Genomic DNA, 6,000 nt, shown 5'->3' with positions numbered 1-6,000 from the left:
GAAAAAGCTTTAACGTGTGTTCGAGACTTACAAGTCTAGATGCTTAGTTGCCTGGTTGTTTGACGGTGACGTCTTTTTCTTCTCCTCTATTCCCAAATGATTCTTGTTCTAAGAGGTAGGCAGACAATGAGAATTATGAACGATGTTATTTTCTCTTTATTATTTTGATAAGTGTTTTAAACCCTAATAACCACCCACTACTTAGTGGTTACGTGGGTTTAGATTTTTTAGTTAACTTATCTTATCTCCTCCTTAACCCCAGTTACCCTTTAACCTTTTCTACCAACCTTTTTACTTTTTACCCACAGAGAATTACCACTTAATTAATGAGCAAGGATAAAAGTTGACTATAACAAATAACAAAAAGTGGGTTTTACATTCTATCCCCCTTACAAAAAGTTTCGTTCTCGAAACTTGCATACCTTAATACAAAAGATAAGGATATCTATTGTGCATGTCGTCCTCTAACTCCCACGCTACCTCTCGCGGTGTATGGTTCGTCCATTGTACTTTCATGTAGGGTATGGTTATTTTTCTTAGAACTTGCTCCTTACGATATACGATTCTCAAAGAGACTTCCTCCACTGACAATTTCTTCCTCACCCCGATAGGTTGATTCTCTAGAATATAGCTTGGATCCGACACATACTTCCTTAGTTGGGAGACATGAAAAACATTATGTATCCTCGATAGAGTAGGTGGAAGGGCCAGTCGATACGCTAAAGATCTAACTCTCTTCAGTATTTCGTAAGGTCCCACATACCTTGGATTTAACTTACCGCTTCTTCCAAATCTCATCACTCCCTTGATGGGGGATACCTTCAAATATACATTTTCTCCTGATTGAAATTCTAAAGGTCTTCTCTTGAAATCCGCTCTACTCTTGTTTCGGTCCTGAGTTACCTCTAGTCTTTTTCAAATAATCTTAATATTTTCGAAGGTTCTTTCCACCAAATCAAGACTAGTGATCAGCTTCTCACCTACTTCATCCCAATATAAGGGATATATACACTTTCACCCATACAATGCCTCAAACGATGCCATACCTATCCCACTATGATAACTATTATTATACGAGAATTCTATTAGTTTCACCAACCTATCCCAACTATCCGAGAAGTCTAGAACGCAAGTTCTTAGCATGTCCTCTAGTATCTGTATGGTCCTTTCTGGCTGTCCATCCATTTGGGGGTGAAAGGCGGTAGTTAGTCTCAGATCAGTCCCCATAATCACTTGGTAAGTCGACCAAAATCTAGACATGAATCTAAGGTCCCGATTCGACACTATACTCATTGGGACACCATGAAAACACACAATTTCCTTCATATACATTTCTACTAGCCTCTCTATTGTTAATCCATTCGATATTGGTAGGAAATGGGCAGACTTAGTTAGCCGATAGACTATAACTTAGATGGCATTGTTGTTCCTAATTGTTCGAGGCAAACCTACCACAAAATCCATTATCACATGTTCCCATTTCCATTGGGCAATTTCTAAGGATTGCAATAAGTTGGCAGGTCTTTGGTACTCGACCTTTTTTTGTTGGTACACCAAACACTTAGCCACATATTTAGCTATTTTCCGTTTCATCCCATTCCACCAGTAATTCCTCTTCAAGTCTCGGTACATTTTAGTCCCACCGGGGTAAATTGAGAATCTTGAATTGTGTGCCTCCTTTAATAATTCTTGCTTCAATCATTCATCTCTCAAAACACATAATCTACCATCTTTCCACAAATTCCTGTCATCCTTCAATTCAAATCCATCGAAAAGTTCAACTCTAATCTTTTCCTTGATCACAGAAAACCTATCATCGGACTGTTGCACTTCCTTAATCCTATCTACCAAGGGAGATGCAACCACTAGGACAGCTAGTATCTTGGCCGTGGAGTCCACCATTTCTGATTCAAAATTTTCCATTTGTTCCTCTACCGTGGGTTCCCTTAATGCCCTCGACTTCCTACTAAGGGCATTTGTTATCTTATTTGCTTTGCTTGCGTGATAGCTGATAATCAAATCATAATTCTTAATTAATTCTAACCACTTTCTCTCCCTTATATTCAACTCCTTTTGAGTAAATAGGTACTTGAGGCTTTTATGATCAGTAAGAACTTCACATTGCACCTATACAAGTAATGCCTCCATATTTTCAAGGCAAAGACTACTGCTGCCAATTGCAAATCATGCGTAGGATACTTTTGCACGTAGGGTTTTAATTGGTAGGAAGCATACACGATTACTCTCTCATTTTGCATCAAGACACATTCTAAACCATTTGTAGAGGCATCACTATTTATCACAAATCCTTTCGTTCCAGAGGGTAAGGTAAGTACTGGAGCTGACACTAGTTTCTCTTTTAATTCCTAAAAACTCACCTCACATTTATCTGTCCATTCAAATTTTTCCCTCTTTGAGTCAACATTGTAAGAGACATTGTAATGGTGGAGAATCTTTCCACAAATTTTTGATAATAGCCAGCTAACCCTAAGAAACTCTTTACTTCAATTACATTAGTGGGTTGTGGCCAATCTACGATTGCCTCCACTTTCTTTGGATCAACCAACACCCCTTGGGCTGAAATCACATGTCCTAAGAATCCCATACTTTTCAACCAAAATTCACATTTACTAAATTTGGTATACAATTTCTCCCTTCTTAATATCTCTAGAACTTTCCTAAGTTGGGCAGCATGAGTTTTTCATTTGGAGAGTATACTAGATGTCATCAATAAATACCACAACAAAACGGTCTACTTGCAGTTTGAACACCTGTTCATCAAATCCGTAAAGGCGGCCCAGGCGTTGGTTAACCCGAAAGACATTATTAAAAACTCATAGTGTCTATACCTCATATGAAATGCACTTTTCTAGATATCTTTGATTTTAATTTTCAATTGATGGTATCTAGATCTTAAATCTATTTTAGAGAATACTTTAACTCCTTTCAACTGGTCAAAAAGATCGTCTATCCTAGGAAGGGGGTATTTGTTTTTTATTGTAATCCGATTCAATTACTTATAATCAATACACAATCTTAGACTACCATCTTTCTTCTTCATAAAGAATACAAGCACATCCCAAGGAGAAACACTAGATCTAATGAATTTCTTATTTAATAATTCCTGTAATTACTTCTTAAGTTCTTTTAATTCTGCAGGCACCATTCTATAGGAGGCCTTAGATGTATGAGTCGCTTTCAGAATAATATTTATTTCAAACTCTATTTCTCTATCTGAAGGTACACTAGGAAAGTCGTCCAAAACTACGTCAAGAAAGTTCTTCACTACCAGAATCTTTTCTAAAGGCATTCACTCCTTCTCCGCATCTACCACTTAGGCTAAATTTGCGTCACATCTTTTTTTTATTGCCCTATAAGTCTGCATAGCAGATAGAAGTAGTAACTTACGAATTTTTTTAACACCAGTATTTCCTTGATAAGAGTAACCCTTCTCATGTGGTTTCATAAATAACACTTTCTTCCCCCTACAATCAATCTGTACAAAATGTCTAGCTAGCCAATCCATTCCTAGAAAGACGTCAAAATCACTCGTGTTTATTTGCACTAGATCTACTTCTAATTTCCTATCTTTCAATTCCACACTACAGTTTGGATACTTAGTATGGGATATTAATATTTTATTTTCTGGAGCAGCCACTCGGCAGGGATGGTCTGTCCATTCAAGAGACATGTACAAGTACTTCGCAAATTTCTTAGCAACAAAAGAATGACTAACTCCACAATCAAATAGCACATGTGCAGGCATAGAATTGATTAGAAGGGTACCTATGACTACGTCGTCTAACGCCTCCGCCTCAACGTTAGCCATGGTATGCACCCTCACATTAATCTTTGACTTCTTATTAGTTGAGTTGCCACTCTTACTCCTTCTACCTTCTTATTTGGACAATTCATAACTCTATGCTCCTATTACCCATACTCAAAATAAGCTTCGGTCCCAAGTCAACATTCCTCTCGATGCATCTTTCCATAGGTCTTGCACGTGGGAAGAGTCATCCTAAGTTGGCATTCTCCTCGATGCACCTTTTCACAATTTTGCAAGTAGGGAAGGTATTTCTTCTAATTATTCTCGGAGGTAGCCCACGACTTTTCTTCACTAAGCAGAACTGTCCATCAGGCTTTAGTGTTTCCGACTGTTGATATTGATCCCTATCTTTTGATATTTACAAAGTAATTGGATAGTATTAATATCTTTTCTAAGAAATCCTTTTAGCCTTGAAGCAATTTGATTCAAAGACAAGAGCATTTGAAAGGAGAAAAAGGAAGACGAAACCTGTCGGACGCAAGCATCGGACGTCCGATAGAATCCTTCAAAATATTTGTCTGTTATCGGACAGAAGTACCGGACGTCCGATAGGATCCTTCAAACTCGACTAAAGCTATCGGATGCTCACAAAGACACTACTGGACGTCCGATAGAATTGAGATAATCCTTCAAACTCTCTGTCTGTTATTAGACGCAAGCATCGGACGTCCGATAGAAACCTTCAAACTCTTTGTCTGCTATTAGACGGAAGTACCGAACATCCGATAGGATCTTTCAAACTCTCTATCTGCTATCGGACGCAAACAGCGGTAGTACCGGATGTCCGATACTCTCAACGGCTAGTTGACTCTTCTGCTACTTTCTATCCGTTGGAAGCATTAATGAAGCATTTTCTTGGTCTCATATAAATAGAGTATGGTCAGAAATTTCAAACAACTTTTGCACACTGAAGATACAAAAGATATAGAGTAGTTTTAGTGAGAAAACACTCTCCAAGGAAGATTTGTAGTCTTGGTGGTGTGAAGTTCATTGTAAACTTTTCATTTGTGAGTGAATACTTCAATAATGTAGTTCTATGAGGGTTGTCCTGAGGGATAGTAAAACTTCCTAACTTGACCAAGTGGAGCTTGGGGTAAGGAGGAAGTGAGCCTTCCTTTGTACACAAGATTGGTTATATTCCATCAACTTGAAGAACCTTGTTTGAATTGATCAAGAGGAGATTGGTAGTCAATTGGTTTGCAATTCCTTTCTTCTCATTTACTTATTGTTATGTTGTGATCATTAAATTGCTTATCTCTTCTACTTCTCTCAAGTGATATTGTTCATTCATTGATTGATTTATTGTGTGATCACTTAGAAAAGAGAGTAAATTTCATATTGAACAAAAAGTGCCCATAACTTGATTAGCTTTTTAATAAACCTAATTCACTCACCTCTTAGGTTGTCTCGATCCTTACACTGACACTGCAAGGTCGTTGTCTAGTCTAGGCCTTTTAATCCTAAACTCCTCATCTAACCTTTTGCAATCTGTCTCAACTTTAACGCTGGCATCCAATACATCGTTAAATGTAGGGGTGTAAGAGGTGTTCACCTTAGTCTGAATTCTACTCAATAACCCTCGTATGAACTTAAATTTTTTCAACTCCACATCTGCCATTGTAAAAGGGACAAACCTCCCTAATGTAATGAATTTATTCGAATACTGCACTACAGACATTTTCGGTATTTATTTCAAAATTTCAAACTGGTCTATTTTCTGCATCCTCACAGGTGGTGAAAATAGTATTTTAGAAACTCCTCTCTAAATTTTGTCCAATTTACTAATGGGATGACATAGATTCCAAAATTGCCTACCACTTTTGGCCTCTTCTACCAAAAAGGGTTTAATAATTTGGTGTTTCATCTCCTTTGACACTTGCAAAAGTATAAAATTATTTTTCATCTCATCTAACCACTTTTCTGTCAAATCCGGATCAGGAGTCCCATCAAAAGTGGGAACATGAACCCTTTTCATTTTCTTATAGTAGGATTGAGTTCCACCCTATTCATGATTTTGGGATTGGGCAATCTGAATATGTGCTAATTGTGCCTGAACCTATAAAGCCAGTGCTACCCCATTAGTGTTGTCACTAATTCTGCGGGTAACACACATAGGGTTGGTGTCCACTAGGTCCAGCTCCTTGGTAACTCATTTTCTGGTTATTGTTCTCTTG

Source organism: Coffea arabica, chromosome 3e (assembly GCF_036785885.1).
Source record: "Coffea arabica cultivar ET-39 chromosome 3e, Coffea Arabica ET-39 HiFi, whole genome shotgun sequence".
NCBI lineage: Eukaryota > Viridiplantae > Streptophyta > Magnoliopsida > Gentianales > Rubiaceae > Coffea > Coffea arabica.
Note: the sequence above shows the minus strand (reverse complement) of the source record.